Consider the following 21,895-nt stretch of genomic DNA (forward strand, 5'->3'; position numbering starts at 1 on the left):
AATGAAAATTTCAAACACTATTTTAGGACAGAATTAAGCAATGGATGCTATGCAGTCTGAGAATCAGGCTGCAGTCCTAGGTTTGGCAGCCAGACACCTGCTCTGGCCACAAGCACTTTTGGCCTTCTTCAGAGAGCAAAAGTGTTTTGGCTTGTGTCAGTGGTTTAGTGACCAAGCCAAAGAAACCTGCAAGTGTATCACTATGACAGCATGGGAGCATTACAATGCTTTTGATATTTCATTATTTAGGAAACACTGAGAAAACTGGAAATGTGGTGACAGTGGGCACAAAATAGCAGGTTCTAGGGCCAGCAGGTTAGCATGGGACTGTCTGATGTGTTCGCTCACATGCAGGGGTGAGCAGCGTGGGGCCCAGCTGGATTTCACTCCTGAAACCTGCTGACGGTTGTCTCTAGCTGTGTGTACAGTATGTTTCTGTGTTCAGTTAGCGAGCCAGAGCAAAGAGCATCTTACACCCATGCACTTCAGCTGCCTTTAACTCATCTACTTCTGGCACAAAAGCAACTAAACAAGATCTTAATAAAAAAAGACCATTGTCTGAAGGTTATTGTGTGCTTATGGGATCCCTTCAGTCTCAGCTATCTTGCACATCCTAATTAAAAGAGCCCTCTGGAAAAATTGGAAAGACATGGGAGGAAAATCTCTATGGAGAACTTTGAAGGCAAGAACATTTCCTTCCAGTGAGAGTCAAAGGCCTTTATGTCACAGAGCAGGGTACACATTTGTCACTATACTAAAAATCATTGCTAAAAGATTTTTTATGGTCTCATTTCCATAATATACACATGCCTCGCAATCCTTATTCATCTTCATCCCCAGTTAGTGAAGAACAGAGCAGAGCAGGTTCTGTGTAGATGTAGTCAGCAAGATGCAGAGGACTAGAAGACTACCACAGACCATAGAAATGTTGCTGAAGGCATTTAAGCACATCACGTTCTTTAGCCTAAGACATGTCTCTAAGGTCATATGGGATGATCAGGCCATAGCGGGGACCTGAATCCAGGTTCACTGAGTCCTTGATCAACCCCTCGATTATCTGTCAAAGCAGAGGGGTTTAGAAATGCAAAGATAAATGGATGTCTGTTTGATCCTTATCCCAGTTTGATACAATGAATTTAGAAAAGATGGGATTTGGGTGCAACCTTTGATTTCATAATGTTGTGATCAGCATATTTAGTACTTCTGATCTACGCCGGTAACACGAGAATTGTATTTCAGAGGTGTGGAACAGCAGGCAAAGTTTCTTATTTTCAAGCCATGTTTTATTCGTAATCAAAGCAAGGACAAATAGTCCATCAAAATTCCTGCTCTGCATCATCTGAGCAGAGAAATCAGAATGAATGATGTGCCAGTGATGAATAGGCCTATTACCTTGTAAATGGTTCTGTATAGTACCACTGGTAACAACACAAGATGCTGATGCATTTTTTTGATTTGATGATTTAATGCATATTATGTTATTTTGGTTCTCATTCTAGGGGCAATATGGACAGGAAGACATGTATCTGATATATATTGAAGTTAGAGTTGAAAAGTTGGTTTCATATAACCATCTAAAAATGAACCATGCTCTATATTAGTAATAATAATAACAATAACAGTCTAGAAGGTACACTTTTCTGCTACCAAGTTTGGAAACTTTAAAATAAAGCTAAAAGCCTCTCACTGTGGGATCTTGCCTAGTTGCAGACAGTGGAGGATTTTCAGTGTTGTGAAGTTTGGATAAAAGTTGATGATCTTAAGTTTTGCCATCCCTAAAATTTTTGGATACCCTCTGTTCTGGTATACCATTGTTGCAAATAATTCCAGAAAGGATTGCTAAATAATCCTTTCTATAGATAAATTAGTGATATTTTGGTCTACTAAGGTCACCTGCTGTGAGGTAGAACCAGCTAATTTGCTGCATTTGGTGTAGGGAAGAGATCATTACCTTGGACAAAATGGCTAAATTCAATTAATTTCTTTCATCAGAAACATGGTGTTTCTGCTCCTTCAGGAAAAAACTTGCAAAACAACTTCTTTGTATGGAACCATAATCATGAAATGAAGTAGCATCTACAAGAGGTCATATAGGAAAAGTCCCAGTGAATGTCAAGGCTCTCTGCTCAAGCTCATGGTGGCGCTCAGGCACCAAAAGATTCTCTGAAGGGGCCTCCAGCCCCGAAGGCTGCTGTCAGTAGTCTCATGCAGCTTCTTCCTTGGCTGTATCACCTTCTGTCTCAGAAGTAGTTGGCTTAGTGTCCTCACTGCTCTGTTTGTATGTTGATTAGAAGTGCCCTTCTTACTTTTGGTATAAACGTGTTAGCAATACACCTGTACCTGTTAGTTCCCTTCATGTCCTCAGTGTCTCTGTTAGTGCCCAGGTAGTAAAGATGCAAATTCTTACCCCCTATTGTACTTATACTGAATAATCATCATCTCTCTGCTGCCCCTTGGTATCCAAACAAATTGTGTTCTTTTAGCCTCTTCTCGTAAGTCAAACACTTAATCCTCCATAGCATCATGAATGCCTCATCTCTGTTCTTGCTCCACTCTCAGATCATCTTTCTTCAACATTGTAAGCATGCTGTATTTGCATACACAGCACTGTGGGGGAGGTCTCACCATTTCTTGTGCAATATTGTTAATGCTTCCCTGTCTCTGTGGAAATACTTCTCATATGTTCTAGGATCCTTTTTGTCATGTTTGCATCTTGGTTTGCAGTGATTCTGTGATGAGCCAGTGCTTCTGGATATCTGGAAGTGTCTGTCTAGGTACTGAGGTGTCTGTCCCCTAGCATTTCCAGATGATGAGCTCTCTGCTTATGCCAGAAATGCTCATTATTAGTCCCTAAGCTGCATGGCCTTGCACTTTGCACAATTGATTTCCATCCATTTCTATTAATTCAGACCTCAAGGTCAGCTGGTTATTACTGTGTGCAATCCCACTTCTCTTCTGAATTGACAGAGCTACTTCTAACTAGGTATCATCAGGAAATTATTACCACCCTCTTGCTTTTGGTTACAGTCTTTAACGAGATTGATCTCCAGAATGAATCTTTGAGGAAGTCTTCTGGTAACCCAGAGGGTTGCTCTCAGCTTTCATTGCAAAGGCATGACTCGCATCTGCTGGAATTTATCTGCATCTTTTCAGATACTGCCATCTGATCTGTGGCAGTGTCTAATAATGACTGGCTGCCCCTCCTTGGCTCCCCTCTCTGCTATGTTGGCAGTCTGCAAAGCAATTTGGGAGGAGGTGATGGAGTGCTCCACCCCAACCATTCACCTCCAGCTGGGGTTTGTGGGCACCTCCTTCCCTCTTCTGGTTTCCCCTGCAGAGAATTTGTCCTTTACATAAATACTTTGATTTTGTGGTAACTTTTAATTTTGCTGTAAATATCAAGATTGACTTAAAGTCAACACATTTTGCCATAAATAGAGCGCATTTCACGACAAGTATGTAATTAACTTTTTCCTAATTAATTGTTGGCTGCTTGCCAAATTAGTTCAGTCACAATATGTATTATTTAGAATGATTCCCAGCAAATTATTAGTGTGGCAACCAATTGAAAACACTCAAGTGTCAAAACTTCATCAGCCGACAGTTTCCATTCGGAGGCAGGTCTGAGTGGTGCTGCAGTAAATTAAAACATAGTTTTTACCATAGTTGTGTAAGCACCATTTTTTGCCTGGGATTGATACCATCCTCGGAAGTTACAGTCTAAGTCTGTAACTGGGTAGAGCTGGATCCTGGAGTAGCTGGTTTCAATGATGTTAGCCTAAGGATGGGTTTAGCCTTATGCTTACGTACATGGAGTACTTCCAGCCTGCCATGGTGAGCCACATGTGTTTGTGCAATAATGTGCAATATTAGGAGGTAGTGAATGATTGACTTTTAGTTAATAAAAATACAAATTAAATTGGTATACATCTTAATTTCATTATTTGAAAATAATAGTTTGATTAGGCTTGGAACAAGACCCTTTCATTCCAATGCCAGGAAATACAGGGCTTTCCTTTCCCTGCTTCATTCCCATACTTTGAACTCTGACCCTGGCATTCCTGGCTCACACTTCTGTTCCAGCAGGGAAGTGAGGGCACAGATGAGGCATCTCACTGCATGCTTTTAGTGACTGGTGACCTTCAGCTACTGGAGAGATCCCACCCTGCTGTGTTTTCCAGGTGATCTCATTGGCAGCAAGGCTTGCACATGGAATGATGCAGCATCTCTCGCTAGCAAGGCTCAGCACTGCCTCACACACTGCTCAGGCAGGGTGATGTGGTCTTGGCTTGTTTCTCTCTCACCCCCTGGACACAGGGGCTGCTATGCAGTACAGGCAAAGGATTTCACTTGTAAAGAAAACCTTTTAGTGCTTAGACCTGTCTGTGGGACTTGCCACAATTGCTGTCCTTTAGTTTTCCCATTATCCTGGAGCATTTAGAAAAGGTAATGATGAAAGAGGACTAATGTAGGTGAGGCACTGTTGGTGTTGATGGGGTGGTTGTGGTGATTAGGTTTTGTTTTTCTTTTGCACATGTCAAATTAGAGGACAACATGGAATAAATGCTACATACCAATTATGGACTGGTATTTACTTAGAATCATTTAGTTTGGAGAAGACCTTTAAGATCATCGAGTCCAACTGTTAACCCACTGCCAAGTCCACCACTAAAGCATGTCTCTAAGTGCCACATCTACACATCTTTCAAATACCTCCAGGGATGGTGACTTCACCACTTCCCTGGGCAACCTGTTCCAATGCTTGGCAACCCTTTCTGTGAAGAAATTTTTCCTAACATCCAATCTAAACCTCCCCTGGTGCAACTTGAGGCCGTTTTCTCTTGTCCTGTCGCTTGTTACCTGGGAGAAGAGACCAACTCCCACCTGGATACAACTTCCTTTCAGGTATTTATAGAGAGCAATAAGGTTCCCCCTGAGCCTTCTTTTCTCCAGGCTGGACACTCCCAGCTTCCTCAGTCACTCTTCCTCAGACTTATGCTCCAGACCTTTCACCAGTTCTGATTCCCTTCTCTGGACCTCAATGACTTTCTTGTAGTGAGAGGCCCAAAACTGAACACAGGATTTGAGGTGCAGCCTCACCAGTGCTGAGTACAGGAGGATGATCAGTGCCCTGGTCCTGCTGGCCACACTATTGCTGGTACAAGCCAGGATGCCCGGGTAGAGGTATGCTGAGTTTAATACCAAACTTGCAAACTCACATCTTTGATTGCCACTTACTGTAAAAACGTGGTAAAATGTGAGCAAAGTCTGGCACCACAAGGTGTCTAGAGGAATCAGGAATCGTTTAGAAACAGCGTCCTGAGCTACTGTGAGCTCATTGCTGACATGGGATCTGCAACCCTGCAAAGCAGGAGACATCACTGCAGGAATCAGCTGTCTTTGGAGAAGACGACCTGGTATGCACTGGTGTTTGAGTCTTTTCTTGACTAGAAGATACTTTTATGTGACATATTGTTTAATTTTATATTTTGGCTGTAATGCCACATAGGCTTTTTTTTTTGGCTGAGTTAACCTAAATCTGAATAAATAGACTAAACCACTGAGACCATTATTTGGCTGCAGTAATCTCTGCATGTAACAGCTGCCCATCAGTTGTGGTGTTGAACTTGAAGGCTTTGTGCTGTTCTGTAAGTAGATCTATTGCAAATTTGAATAATTTAAAATCCCATCAGTTTAGATGAAGCAAAGAAGATTCCAAAGAGCAGCATTCTGATCTCCACTGCCTCAGTGTGGTCTCATAGCCATGCACCATCCCAGTGTCTCTGAGCTCTGGTTTTCACCCCAGAGTGAACCCTTTGATTTCCACTGTCATACATGAGAGCTGTGTCTACATCTGAGGTGACTGTCCATGTGTGTGAGCCTGTGCTGGTGGAGGATGGTGCTTCCTTCACTTCCTTCCCCTTGCACACCTGGGTACAGTGGCTTTTCACCTCTGGAAAGACAGGAGTTCTGGCAGTTAAGGTTGGCAAAAATAGAGGACTGTTTTCTACTGAAGATGGCTTTCTTCAAAGCAGAAATCAGATGAACTCTATCCTCAAAGTGTATTTCTTTCTATTTACTGTGTGAATCCCTAGAGTGAATTATATGGTTTAGTGGTGGACTTGGCACTGCTGGGTTAACAGTTGAACTCGACGGTCGTGAAGGTCTTTTTCAACCCAAATGATTCTATGATTCTTTTATTCTATACTTTAATGTAGAGTTGGCTGAGGTGAAAATACCCCTGTTTTGTGTCAGCACTGGGGATATGGTAGAAATATCACATCTGTCTTTTCAAGTATAAATTATAAACTTTTCAGGGCAATGCCCATCTCGAGACCCATGTACAGCACCTTGCACAGTGGGTGCCCGAGCTTATCTGAGGTCTCATATGGTCACTGCACTGTATCTCCACCTACTTTATCACTTCTCTATGAAGACTAGTATTTTCCTTATATGATCAGTAGAAGAAGAGATACATTACATATTCTCATTGTGTTAATGAACATGGCAGTCTTCAGTACTAGAGAAGTTTGGTTTAAAATGTTTAGCAAATGTTTTTTAAGCTAATGTACTGCAGTGGTCCCTTTTAAGTTAGCCACTGTAGTATACATTAGATGTCAAATTACTCTAGACTATACAACACAGTATGTCAGCATTATGCAGCAGCTGAATTATAGATGCATTTTAGTTGTCCAGCAAAGGAAGAGAGATGCTACATTGTTGGGAATTCTTCCTGACTTTCAATCAAATAGCTGATCTGCAATGCCAAGCACAAACCGCATTTCATTTAAAAATGCTGCTAGGTAGTCCTTGATTGAACACTCTGAACCTGATCAGAATCTAATTTGGGTTTGTATTACAAAAGACACTTATATTAGCACCTCTAGGAGATCAATAACAGGTTTTAATGCATACTAATAAAAAAGGTCCTAATTCCAAATACAGCTTTAAGTTTCACAAGAGCAACGTAGTTCTTGCTAATCAAATCTTTGTTGAACAAGAAGCAGTGAAATGAAGTACTGTTTTCAGACAAACAGCTAAGAATTTCACTAACAAATGCCACAAAAGGAAACTACATTAATCTGGTTTTCACAGTTGTGAGTGCAATTAAATGGCATATTTTAGGGGAAAATGCTTTTTCATGGGGGAATCCTAACTTCTTCCTGATGGTTAGTGTTGCTTCTCAGTGCGTGCTGCAGTAAAAAGTTTCCCTTTATGACAATAAAAACTGTGATCATCTGTAGAGTTAAGAAAATGCAGAAGAAATTATGTCCATACATGATTGCTTATACTAGCAAGTAGAGTATTGACTGGTGGAATAATGTTGCTCATAGGATTTGCCATGGTTATACAAACTCCGTATTAGGCTAATTGATAATGAAGACAACCCTTCGTCTCTCTTCTATCGTACCCCAGCCAATGCTTCACTGGCAGACTGGAGCCCTAGGAGTGCTGCTGCAATAATAACTGTATGTCAATTCAGTAATGATATGTTAATTCAAAATTCTATATAGACAATGTGATTTTCTAGGGTTTATTCCTATTTTCTCCATTACTATGTTAATTACATTACTGGATTTGGTGAGCAGAAACTCAGCGTGTCTCCCAGATTTCGGCAGCTGATGCAAAACTTGAGAAACTGATCTTGGTGATTTTGTGCAGCACTGCAGGTGATGCACTGCGTGGGAGATGGAGGAAGATTTTATTGATCCGATAATGTCATTCCCCATACTTCTGTCCTCCCACTGAACTGACCATTTAGTCTCTGCTGCAATAATTTATGCATTGCAGAGCTACACTTCTCTCTCTAGTGCAACACCAGCCCCTCAAAGAAAGATGCTCATGACCTCTCTTCACTTTACTAAACCACATCTATTCCTTGGGACTTGTATTCTGACTCTGTGTTGTGGCTGATTGAGGTTTTTGGGTTTTTTTTGTGCGTACATTTATACTCAGTCAAAGTATCTGAGGTTATTTTTGCTGGGCCTGCAGGAAGAATGACACCCGTATAGTTTGTCATAAAAACCATAAGACATGTTAGTCTGTATTTGTTCACTAAAGCAAACAAAACATCCTGAATGCCCAGGGTTATATTCATAATATGACAAGGAGGAGGCAGTCTGTGTGAATGTAAATCAGAATTTATACGTTGGAGCCTCTGCTTTTATAGTTTAGTCTTTTTCATTCTACAGGAAAAGCTACAGTAATTTTCAATTAACAAGGCAAAATTATTTCTGCAGTTATGTAGTTAAACCTCACAGCAGTTGTGTTTCCATAGACAGGGGCCATGGGGAGTGGAGGGTTTGTGTCTGAATTCCCCCAGTGAACTGGGGGCGGGGGGTTGGACAGTCTGGAGTTACTGGGATATAACCTCTGGAGCTTCCACCTCACCTTGTAGAGATTGCTGCTGTGAATGAGGACATGGAATATGGGATGGCTTTTGTTTAAAATACCCAGCCTTTTCCTTTCAGAGGTAACAAAATGCTCTACCTAATGTTTTACCTAGAAAATGAGTGTCCAGCATCAGTGTTATCCTAATGGGGTCCTTCTGTGAGCATTCTCCTTCCCTAACTATGCAACACCCTTTCCCTCTGCAGCTGGCACTGGAGGAAGGGGTGCTAGCACCATTTTCAGACAAAAGTGTGCTGCTCAGCTTGGGCTAGCTTCTTCATAGTATCACCATGCCCAGCAACCACCAGAAATGGTCTTTGCAGCAAAATGAGCTCACAAGGTCCTCCAGGCAAGAAAGCTGTATACATGAAAGAGAGAAAGAAATGGCTGCTGGAGATGTTCCTCAGGTCTACTTTGGTCTCTCCCCCCTCTACCCTTCCATTCCTGGCAGGCTGAAGTTACAGTTCCCATGTACAGTTCCACTGAAAAGTGGGCTGCTTTTCTAATAGGATGAGCAGATAGAGAAATGTGTGGATTTCCCTGGTCCTTGGCAGCGCTGCAGTTCAGCCACCTCTGAAGTTTCCACTCATCTCAAATGTTCACTTGCCAGACTTTGTAGGGTATTTGTTCTTCAAATACCTGTGGCATTTGTTCTTCATACATGAACTTCTTGTCATTTTACCGTAGCACAAAATAACAGTGACACTAAACATATTAAACATGTGAAGCTTGTGTATGCAGCAGGATGGTCAGGATTCTGCTTGAGATTAAAGGCTCCAAATCTGATATGAAATTGTCACTGATGGAGTGATACGTTACTTATGACGAACTTGGCTTTGATTTCATAACTGGATTTCTCAACATTTCTCAAGACTCTTTGATATTATTTGCCTGCTAATTTGTTGTTGTTCTTATTCAGGAATGCAGTGTCTTTTTTGCATTCATAGTCCTGAATGAGGATTTCTCACTTAAATGTATTTTTCCCATACTGTTACTTGCTCTAGTAGAAACTGTTAGAGAAAAGTAGATTTGGATTATTGTTCCTTCTGTAATAGTAAGGTTACTAATGGAAAAAGAAATCTAGATACAGTCCAGAAGTTTTTATTAACATTTTATTTGCTGATGTCTTAAATCTAGAAAGGTTATATCAAGTTTAAACTACATTAGCATTTGTATTGAGCACTAACTATTCCCTAATGACTTTAGAATTACAGTTTACTGCTGTGAATACTTCATCTTTCTTACAACCTTTTAAATTAGAAGAATAAATGCTACTAAAAAGAAAAAAATCAAGTTATGTACATGGTAGAGGTTGCAAAACTATACTTTATGATTAAATCTGCCATAGTATTTGAAGTTGATTTAGGACTCAAAGGATATACTTATTTTTCATGGAGGACTATATATGGAACATAAATAAATCTAAATACAGTTCAGCCAAATATAAATCAATAAGGCAGAGAAGAGAGGGGCCCTAAACTATATCTCATTGCTTTTTGGTTCCTTCTATATACAAAAAAAAGAACCAGATTCTTAGCTTTTTATATTTCAGGCATATATGTTGTCTTAGGACCCTGATATCAGCCCTGTCCACGTCTATCTGCAGCTTGGGAGCCTGAATTCATGGAGGTGTTACAAATTTGTGATTATTTAGAGGGGATTTTAAAGCATGCTCTTACTTTTAAGTGAGTTTTGCCAAGGAGCTGCTGAGAAAACTGATGGGACTGCTTTGCTAGCGAGGGAGAAGTCCTAAAACCTGGAACATTTTGAAACTTTAATTGTAATTCTTCTTGCAATGCTTATCAGATGAATTGTATGTATTATATAATGTGAAACACTGTGCTAATCATAGCAGTGATTATTATGCAAAGCCTTTTTCCAAGGTAGGTCTTAAAATGCCCTAAGGACACAGCAGGGAAGTGTTGGGGAATTCAGGATGCATTTTCACACTTTTATTCTATTTTATTCCCTCACATTTTGCCCCACCTCATGCCAATCATTTGTTAATGAAATGTAGGGACTTCTCTTGTCATTTGTTCTGAAATTGTACCTTACCTCTGAGATATACACTGAAGGAAGAACTCGCCATTCAGATGTTCCTCTACTTTCAGTCAACCTTTGTAGATCAGATACAAAAAGAAGGTGACCGTGAGATGCAGTGACCTTCTTGGTGCTGCAATCTCAAATCAACAAACACAGAAAAAATAATTAGGAACTCTTTTTCAATATCATAAGGCTGTAGAATTCATTTTGTGTTTTTTTCCAGTGAAAACTTTGAAAATTGTGATACAATGATGCTCACTTAGAAAAAGCAAGAATAAGAACATGCAGGATAATAATACCATTGCTTTCTAGCATCTAGGTTTCATATAAATTTGATTATTTCATAGCATCATCACTCTAAATAGACTATTACCTATACCAGAAGTGGTATAGGTAATACCAGAAGCCTTCATCATGTTGATGCGCAGTCAAACCCAGCACAGGTCATGGTAGTCAGGCTGTGACTGGACAATGCAGGTTCTGATTCCAGGAGGACCCGAGTCTTTTCCCTCCGCTCACTGTTTCATGCATTTGATTTTATTTTGCAACAGTTCTCAAATTTATACTTACTCTGAATTCTTCCATGCCAAATGACTGTACACTTAGAAGACAGTTTATTCACTTGCCCAGTGATGTCACTGACATAACAGTGGAGTTGGTTCTGTGGCCAGTTGTTTATAGGAGTGAATGGTTAGGTACATAAGAAATGGACTGTGAGCCATTAACTCAGTGTATTTCCTAGGACACATGGTTGGCCAAAGTTGAAAATGTGTGACTTGTTTCATACTAGAGTTTTGTTTTAAAGCTTATCTCTACTTGTAGGACTGTTTTCCTCTTTTATTTAGTTGCTCCGTTGTTGAAATGATAGGATTCAATCCTACGGTCTGTCCTCAGATCACAGCTGTCGTGGCTCTCAGTTAGTGATATCATTGCCTGAAGGTGATAAGTAGATGTTCATCTAAGCGTGCAGTGGTTTACGGGGGAGCGTTTGAGAGTAGCTGTCCAGTCTGCCTGGAGGTCCGTTCGGCCTGTGGGGTGGTCAGACTCACATCACTCCCCTCCCAGGGGGGGCTCCTCCTCCTTCACTGTGGTTACAGTGATGTGAAGCCTTTGGCCTTGTGAGATGGTGAGAACTCAGGTCATCTCCTTAGCAAGGAGAAGGACAGATTGCATTTTGGTTGCTGTCTCTGCTCTGATTGTTCTCCAGTTACCTCCTGCCCAATACCAGCATTTCCCATTGAGTAGAGCACCGCCTGCCTACTGAGGACTGGATTGCCGTCACCCACGCAGCTCTTCCTCCATGGTCAGGACTAGTGCATGATATTTCAGCATGGGAAAGAGGTCAGGGATGTCCCTGGACCCACCAACATCAGACATATTCTGCTGTACAGGCATCTTTCTAGACAGGATGGATCAGGTGCATCCAGAGATGTTGTCTACACTCATCTCTGCACAGGGCTGGAGAGAGTCTCTTAGGTTCTTGGTCATGATTAGGTCCAAAGAAGGCACTAAGCTGTGTAAATCTGCCAGGAGAGCACTCACTGTGAGGGACAACTCCAGATGCAGGCACCTCTCAGGGTTTGGCCTGATGTTGAATATTTCATCCATGGGCTGAGACACAGAACTCCAACAAAAAAATCAACTATAGCCACCAATTCCTTTTGTTACTGTGGGCCCAATCCATAGCAGGGCTTGAGCTTCCAGCTGTCAGTGTAACCCCTGATGTCCCACTAACCACTGTGAGGAAGGCAGGCTGCCCAGACTGGCATTAGGAACCTGAATACTGTTGTAGTTCCTGGCTCCAGGGAATTAGCTTCCTACTGGAGGAAAGCGACAGTTGTCCTCCCCTTCCCAGGCATGCACTGCCACTGGCTGATTTCTGGAGCACAAGAGTGTTTAATTCATCTTCCCAGTTCTGGATGGGACAAAAATTTACTCCAGCATTTAAAGCCTAAGTAAGGAAATTTATCAACAAGACTGTGGGAACATCCCTCTTCCATTGTCATCACAGAAAGTAAGTCTAAGATTCCTCAACTCATACTGTGTATTTTTGAGTAGGTGAGGACTCTCCTTTTGTTTTTAACATGGACATTTATTTATGTGCTATTTCTTTCAGCAATGCATGCAGGGCTGCTGTGGGATAGTAACCATAGTAACTGCAGAACACGGAAGACGTAATTTCAGCCCCAAAATACATATTACTGGGTTTGTGTTTACTGGACAGGAATTGTCTCATTCCCTAAACAACAGAAGGAAGTGAAAAGTTACTTGTTTCACAGCAATTAAAAGAGAAACTGAGCAGACAGTGGAAGTAAATGATGAATCACACACCAATAAATAGTTTCTTTTCCTAGAAATGCCTTTGTTCAGAGGACTGCTAAGCCTAACCCTGAGGAACTTGAAAAATGCAAAATATGCATTAGGTGCTGTTCTGGTAGGTCCAGGAAGCCAGTATACACAGATAAGACCAAAAAGAAATCTAAATTCTTGGGTTTTATATATATATAACATATTCAGTAACAATATTTTTATATTTAATAACAATGAAATAACCTGGTCTGAGGCTTTTTTTATCCACACTGGGCATTTCACCATCTTTGTGAACACTGTCAGGTGATCTGAGGGGTCTGCTGCAGGGCTTTACTGACACGATGCCAAAGTCATGTTTCTGTGTTATAGGCAGTGTGTAACTCGCCTCTTACTCCAAAGCAGATGCACCAAATACAGCAGTAATGCAGTGTGGGGCTCTTTGATGTCCAGCTTTGAATATTCACCTACAGAAGCGAAGCAGGGATCTCCCAGGGTTTGCCTCCAGGTGATGGAGCTCAGCACCTCAGGAAATCATCCTGAGGATTGAGGCCTCATGAAGAGGAAAGGGAAGTTGGGGAGTTAGTTGTTTCATGTGATTTAAAACTCTTTGGCAGGAAATGAGTATGAAATAATACTGGAAAAGACAAAAAGTGATTCTGCTGCTTTGCTATCTTCAACCTGATAGAATTGGCCTGTTATGTGACAGGTCAGATACGATGTTCTGTGCCTGACCAAAACCTTTTTACTTGCTTGACAGAGGTCCCCATCTGACCCAGGGGAATGTAGGATATTGCTGCAGAATGCTTGTTGCAAAAAATCTAGTGCTTTCTGTCCTACTCCCTTTCTCCATCTAAACAATCCTATTTCCCCTGTGCATGAGTGTCCCAGAAGAGGCAGCCCTGTGGCTGCTGTGGTTTCTGTTTCCAGCTGCGTAACAAACTTGGGTACATTAGGGACCAAACCAGTATACAGTAATTTGAGGTGTTGTCCTCTGTCTTTCCCTTGATAGCACATAGACAGCTGCATTTATTGTTGAATAAGATAACTTACTGTAAACAGTAATAGTTCTAGGGATTTATTTTTATGTGCATTTGAAAAATTAGTACCTTGATGGATCACACCCCAATAAATAGTTTCTTTTCCTAGAAATGCCTTTATTCAGGGGACTGCTAAGCCTAACCCTGAGGAACTTGAAAAAATACTACACTGCTTAATGAGATTATAACCAAGTTTTTAATAACTTGATAAATTACCCTTTACTTTTGAACTGATATTTACTTTTCCTTGCTCTCAGAGGGAAACAAATTTTAAAATGAAAGAAACTGAGTTTTTCAGAATAATGACTCCACAAGTCAGACATTAATGAAAAACAATAATGATGATAACTGTTGACTTAATATGAAAAGTGAGGCAGCTTAGTACTCCTTAGCTGGTCTAATGCTGAAATTGGATATACTTATTTATCTTTTTAGGAACCTCCTCACATTATGACTTTTCAGGTACTTAATTTTAGTATTAGTATTTTCATCATATGGAAAGACTTGCTTTCCTCCATTATGCTCAAAAAATGTTACCTGAGGACAAATAAGCATTTTTGCAACAGTGGAGAAGAACAAGCAAAATAATAAATGTGTAATAAAAAGCACCTTTCATGCTTCTACACTTCTTTGCACTTTCACATGGATTAAAAAGGGCACATACAATTCCCCAGTGGATATTTCAGGGTTTTCCATGCTGCATTTCTTCCCTACTTTGATCTCTGGAACACATTTCTCATGAAAATGTTGGTGTTTCCCCAGGTTTTGCTCATGGGCCTGAAAACAATAAACAATTGTTTCTTGTCCAGCAGAGAAAGTGAGAGGATACCTCTGCAAATTCGATAGGAACAACAATAACAACAGCAGTAATATGAATGGTTATTCACTTCATAGAACAATTACAATGAAACTTCTAAAATTACTTTTTTACCTTAAAGAAAAAAAATCCCTTAGAAGACTTTCAATGTACTGTGGAGAATAAACAACAAAACTACTTAAGAAATATAACAATAATTGATGAATAAATTGATTACAAGAAAAATATCTTTAAAGATTCATGAATAAATGCAGCTAACCGAATCAACATCACAATTAGCAAAACATGTCTGTATGAAAAATGCGTTGTCAAATAAATGTTTTGTAAGTGAAAGCAGTAAAGGAGGCTGGCTCTTGTACAAGAAGGAAAGAAGATTAATTGGTATTTTTAACTGAATTGTAGAATATTCTTTATTCCTAGGAGGAGTTTGATTTCTTACCTCAAGCTGCAGACCTGTTCCCTTTCAAAAGGTTGCGAAAATATTTTTTCAGCATTCAAAGGATGTCCTTCCATGTCCCTTCCTCCCAACAGAAAAATAACAAAAACATCTAAAGTTCAGATGTTTAGAAAAATATTGCCCTGAGATCTGAAACCAAATACAAGAAATTCCCTGCTGAAAGCATTTATTCTCCCTGCAAGGTAGAGGCAGGTGTATTTATTTTAAAGGGAAGGTGCCCCTGCCTGTCTGCATCACAGCCTGGAGGAAAACACTAATAACTCCAACTTCTGTGGCTGTGGAGAAGGAGACTCATCCACTAAAGCAGTTCCTGTGTAAGGACTGATACCACAGGAGTAACATCTCAGGCATCCACTCTGAGTAGGTGGATGAGTAGGAGCACAGCATGTTGGATGTCAGATCTACTGCCGGATTATTTGCTCCTCTTTCTGAGAGCCTGGCAATGAACAAGCAGGACCAACCCTAGCTTTGAAATCTCTGAGGGATCTACTAAATAACCTGCTAATCCTTCTGATGGAGGCATTAGTTTCAGTAGCTTTGTCTCTTCCTAGATGGCATTGACACGTCATGACCAGAATGGGAGCTGGTAGCTCTTTTGTATTTGCGTTGATTGCCTTGGTTGCTTACCATACACACCTGTTGAGCCTGAGCTGAAGCATGGATGAGAAAATATATTCTTAACTGTAATTCTCACAGTAATTAGGAATATCCCCAAAGCTCCTTGATTTTGTGAGCTCTCCAAGCTTGCCCTCCCTTCTGGTTTATGACTTCATGTTCAATTTATTTTGGTTTGCAGTGTATCATTTGTGCTGACATGGTTTTGACATTGTATTATTGTCTTCCCAGCCTTGCTCTACTGGCTGTATGAGTGTCTGATGATACTCAGTGGCATGCAAATAAATAGACAATTACAGTTGGTACAAACATCCATTGTATTTCACAATGTGCAGCCTCCGTACTTGATTTCCAAACCTAAACATGCGTAAGTGATTTCAATAAGCTATGTTCTGAAAATACCCATTACTGTCAATCCCATGGAAAATACCCATTTTAAATGTCCTTATTCTGCAGTTAGTGCTTGATTGGCCCAAAGATCTGAGAAGGGTTCTGCTTACCTGCTGGGGTGCTGCATTGCTCCTTCAGCATCTCTCTCTGATTTGGGTGCTTGTCCACAGGCCTATAACCCATCCTGGCAGATGGAAAGCTCAAACAGCTTCCCATTTTATATTTCATTTGCACTTAAAAACTTATGATACTTTGCAGTCTCAATACAAGCTGGATTTAAATGAAAGGAACTGTGAAAGCACAGTGTGGTAGCGTTAAAATGAAGGACAGTTGTGTACAAGCACACTGTGGTCTTGCAAACAGACATTCATGTTTCTTTCCTGTTGACCTAGGTTGCAAACAGGAGAAGTAGGATGCACTTCTCCTAGCTGTTGAGAATATTCATCACTGCAGAGTGCCAGAGGATGATGTATAGAGCAGTCACGTCCTGGGATAAGAAGCAACAAGAGATAACAGTGCTGTTTTCAAGCAGATCCCATGACTTTTTCTCTGGCAAAAATTGTAGAGAAGATTCTGACTTTTCTCGTGGAGGAACAAGCTGTTTTAGAGAGCACTGCCAGAAAGTTGTAGTGTTTGGTGATGAGATTCAGGAAGCAGACTGTATGAAATTTCTGTGCTATCCATCAGAATTGTATGGTACAGCCCGTCTACGCAAGTTTTATTCCTGGTCTTAGTAGCATTCAGCCAAAGCTACTAATAAAAGTTAATGGATCAAATTATCTATTCCACATTCAAAAGTTGTATGTGCTCAGAGAGATAGAAATAGAGCAGTAAAAAAAGGCAGTCGATTGAAATGTGAAGTCAAGTGATTGAAGAGCTTTATAAGCATTCGAGTTTCACATTTCTGGAACACATCATGAGAAAGCTCATACAGGTGTTCTGGTCTGTAGATCCTGCTGTGCACCCTGTTCTCCCTCTCCTCAATTATGAATATCTTTTTCATCTGCTGTGAGTAGGATCTTGGTCCATGAAGCTCAGCTTATTGACCACTTTCCTCTCTAGCTGTCCATCCAGTTCTGTCTGTACTTTATCTTAAATCCCCATTTGTGTGATAGAGTAGCAGAAATTGTGTGAAAATACTTTAGCATAAGTCTCCAAGACTTGAATTCAAACACAGCATTTCCACGCTCCTGCACTCCATTCCCTCCCCTTTTAGGTTTTTCCAACCCCTAACAGAAAATTTCAATAGTAATAATTGTTCCTATATCAGTCATTAAAACATCAAAGAAATACAGTTCATTATTAAATAGGTGTTAGTTATAGAGAGGTTCACTGTGAATAATGAAATCCCAAGCACAGTGGCAGTAACGCTAATCTTTGTTTTGCAAATATTCCCCAAGGCCTTTTTCAGTAAAAGAGCTAAATACTCTTCTGCAAACATCAGGTCTTCTTTAGTTTTTTCCTTCATTTTCTCTTCTGTTTTTATAGCCACCATCTATTTTTAATTTCCTAACTATGCCCTTAACCCAGCAGTATTGGTTTGAACTCTTTATGATGGGCTTACAGGGTTAAATTCAGCAATTACAGACCCTGCAGTCCCACTAATGCTGGTTTTGGCTCTGTGAATCTACATTTTTGTTTGTTTATGCTGAAAAGGTCATTTTTGAAGAAGGAAGATCGCTGTTGGACTGCCCAGCAGCTCACTGTTTCACTGAGAAATTCAAAAAACCATTTGATTTCTTCTTACATGGTTGCAGCTCTGCTCCTACTTCCTGTGGAGGTGTTCAGCAGGGATCTCGGAAGAGACAGGATCATATCTCTGCTTCCTTTCCCCCATATAAAGAGTACTGTTGGCTTTATGGAGCTGTATTTTTTGCAAAGAAGTATAGCTGTGCAGTATTGCTGTGCATTCTACAAAATCCATAATGGCCTCTAGGATCCAGTAGATCTGTGTTGCCTAAAATTTGGGATAGTATCCAAGACTTAAAATACTTTTTTACGAATACATATTCATAGTCAGAAACAATATCCAAAGTGTAATACAGGGTTGTAGCCTCTGGTGATAGCTCATTTTGAAATATTCTAATCTAGAAAAGTAGGCATAAAGGTTTGGGTATTTCACTTAGTATTCATATTAGATGAACTTTCTTGCTTGATCATAAAGTCACAATCAAAGCTTATGCATGGTTGCTTTTTGGGATATTGATCCATGGCCATGCAGGAAGCCTGGCAAAGCTTCTGTTAAATTACTGCTGCTCTCAAGAGTGACTGAGCAAAGGATTAATGTAGAAGACTGTTAATCAAATTAAGTGTTTCCTAAAATTCTGTAATACATTTTATGCACAAAGGAAACTTCGGTAAGAACTCATTATCACAACAGAAATTATTTATTCTATTGTATTTCATAATACCAAATGGAAATTTGTTCTCTTCTTCAATGAAATCTGGTGTTCAAACATTATAGCATGAAACCTGGAAAATAACCTGTGTGTATAATGATTTGCAGCAGGAAAAGAGTAAGTACAGTGTGAACAAAAAGGTGAAATGGAGGTTCATCTCTTGTTTAGTCACTCATATGTCATTTGGCACCATCACAACTATCTCTTTTAGACAGCAAAGTCGTAATCACCCCTGAGATATGGTCTCCAAAGTTGCCCTCTGGCAGTCTGACTCCCTTATATGTTCTTGAGAGCACTGGATCACCTGGATCCCAATGGGATCTTCCACCTCTTGTGTAATGTTAATTGACTATTGCTGATAATTATGTCTGGATTAACAGAGCTAGTAATGCTCCTCTGGTCTGGTGGGTGGATTAATTAAGCAATGCCTGTAAAGAAATGCAAAAATGAAAATATTCTGCAAGTTCTAAATAGTAATATTTATGTTACCAAAATCGTGGGAGGAGTATAATGTTGCAGTGTGACTGTGTGGGCTGAGACTGTCTGCATGGGCCAAAGGGATGACTCAGATACATCCCCACTTCTGAATTCACTGGGAGTTCTGGATGTTCACTGCATACCTGGGTGAGCTTTTCATGTGTGGCTTGATGTATCGCAGTAGCTTCAGCCAATTTTTTTTTCTTCACTTCTAATCTACAACAGTTACTCCAAGCCCTGTTTTGTTCACTCATTTTCCCAGACTCTGCAAAAATACGTTGGACTTCAAGAAAAAAAAACCAGAGATATGTAATGAATATGCTCTTTGCATATAGGAAACCACTTATTTATTTTATATGCTGCCATTCAATATATGAATAATTCATAATATACATGAAGTTTATGTAATTTAACAATTACATATATCTGAGTCTGTGCTTGACAGGCCTGACTTATTTGGGCTGATAAATTACAGGCTGCATTAAGTAATTGGAATGATTTAAGACTATTCCATAGAAATGCAGCTGAGGGACATTACAGTGGGTCTTTTTATTTTTAAAGTGTGTATTTTAAGAGCTTAAATTGCTACCATAAATGCTGTTTTAAACTTTAACCATACAAGTAGGTCCTTTTTCAACCATGGCCATTTATTGATCTCATGATAAACAATAAATTATGATACTCAGTGTTGGTTTTCATTGACTCCCCAGCTCTTTGGCAGTGACATAATGCTGTTTAGTTGCTTTTGTAAAAAAGACTACATCGTTATCATTTGTGTTATTATGTGAGGCAAAAATACTTTCTGTGTTTAAGATATAATGGTTTGAAGGTTGGAGAGAGGCCTGGGATTTATTTTGAAAGTTCCTATCCATGGCTGAAGTCTTTTGGGTGACTTCACTGTGGTTATGTGGAGGACTGGAGGACAGATCCTTCTGCTCCTGTAGCATCTCTGGGGAGATGGGATGAAATCTCAGCTCTTGGAGCAGGTCTTCTCACAACCCCACACACAGGGCATCCAAGGGATGGTGTATTGGTGTATGTCTGCCTGTGGTTTCTGAGTGCTATTTTAATGTCTGAGTTGCTACCATGAGATTTTTTTTCTTTAGTACGTAAACCACTTAATAAATTGCATCTTGAATGTATGCAGTATTTCTTAAGGTCAAGTTACGCCACTTTGTAATAAAATGCAATCAGTAACCATTGAAAGAAGCCATAGGGTAGTGTATCATTTATCTTGAAACCTTCCGCTCTGAATAAGAATTCTGAATTCACTTTTCAGTATAAATCGTGATCTCTCCTAGCTTCTGCCAGGGATACCATAAAGTATGTAGTTACATTAATCAAAGTCCCAGCATCCTGGCATCCAAACTATGAATTATTGCCGTAGTACAAATGCTTCAGAAAGAGTACCACATCTTATCCTAGCCTTGCTGAGAAACATAACATTTACCGTGTGATGGCAGAGAGGGCAGGAGACTTCGTAGAAATGCTAATTAAACCCTGTATTTGGAGATTAGATTGATTTGATAAATACTACTTAACACTTATTTATCTCTTTATTATGTGTCCATAAACCATCTATTACCCTTTTTAATGATTTATAAATAAATTAATGGATTTATTAAATATGTCCTACATACTTTCCAAATAGACTCATGAAACTCTCGAAGTTCACCAAAAAGATTTACAGACCTTGCTGCATAATGCAGTACTTGATGTTATTATTTAAAATTTTTGCAACACTTGAATAAATGTTCAAAGGAGTTCAGGGTGAAAATCAGAGTTATAATTTTTTAAGTCAAACCCTCCTCAACCTTTGGAAAAGACTTCTTCAGGATTTTCTGTGAGTGACTGGCCTCACAAATTAAGTCTTGGCTTTTTACTTCATTTACAGGGAATTATCTTATTTAATTTGTGCAGAGAGCAGCTATGTTAAGCATTTATGTAGGCTCAGAAAGGATCAGAAAAACAAAATAATGTGTCTCTGCATAAATATTTTTATGAACTGTGAGTAGACTGCATTAAAGATTAGGTAGGAAATATTTGATTAATTCATTTATATATTTATGAAGTTCTTTCGTGTATTTGAAATGGATTACAGAAGGATAATACAGTGTCAGGAAAAAGCCAGCATCAATTTGTCTAGAACAAATCATGTCAAAATGAAATAATTCCCTCCTAGGACAAAGGCAGGAGATTTTGTGGACAGAGGGAGAGCAAAAGGGACATCATGTAAGTCTTCCGTTGCCATCTTGCATGCGGATCTCAAAGTGAGCTGGAGAGGGAAATCTCATCTAGGGAAAATTGCGGTAGGGCAAGTGAACATCAGCTTCAATGGCCATGCTCACAGAATGAAGACCATGGTTTAATTTCCAACAAGGAGCTCCACAAGGCGGTCCTGAGTCTAAAGCTGCCCAGTGCTGACGTCAATGATCTGAGTGGGGAGCTATGGAGGGTGCTTATAAAATCTTCGTGTGACAAAGGAGCTGGAGGACAGGTTTAGACTTCAAACTGGTCTTCTAGATTGGGGCAAAATTCTGAAATATATGGCATACAGCTTGGCAAGTTTCTGTAACTTTTTCTCCCAGCATCCCTCTCCCATTAGCCATCAGCTGCACAGCACGTTGCTCACCTTGTGGGCATGGGTGCCTTTTCCAGGTCCTCTTTCTAATTCAGTTCATCCAGGTAGGGGGCCTACCTGCTCACAAAAAACCCCACAGCCCCTGACTTGGCACTGGACCCATCACTTGGATTTCTTTATCCAGACAGTGTGGCAAGTGGTGAGCTTGACTCTCTGCAGGAGACTGACCAGAACACACTGAGCCAAAATGTTCAGCGGTCTGAAACAAAACCAACCCCAGCCACAGCTTCCCTTCCTAATGAGTTCTAATGAGCTCCACATACCTTGTATTGTACATTTCTCTCAGGTGCTTTTAAACCAGATATCTTTGTTACCCAT

The 21,895-nt window shown here is 40.1% G+C and overlaps 1 protein-coding gene and 1 long non-coding RNA gene across 5 annotated transcripts in view; both read left to right on the top strand.

Annotated features, from left to right (window-relative positions):
* Positions 1-21,895, top strand: part of LHFPL3 (LHFPL tetraspan subfamily member 3) — a 239,031-nt gene that overhangs the window by 56,052 nt on the left and 161,084 nt on the right. The gene's annotated exons all lie outside the window — the stretch shown is intronic.
* LOC127478863 (uncharacterized) lies at positions 11,123-12,757 on the top strand. Its single transcript, XR_007907388.1, has 3 exons — positions 11,123-11,203; positions 11,642-11,737; positions 12,290-12,757. It is a non-coding gene; the product is annotated as an uncharacterized LOC127478863 (long non-coding RNA).

Source organism: Manacus candei, unplaced genomic scaffold, assembly GCF_025592945.1.
Source record: "Manacus candei isolate 608988 ecotype Guabito, Panama unplaced genomic scaffold, ASM2559294v1 h1tg000063l, whole genome shotgun sequence".
Lineage (NCBI taxonomy): Eukaryota > Metazoa > Chordata > Aves > Passeriformes > Pipridae > Manacus > Manacus candei.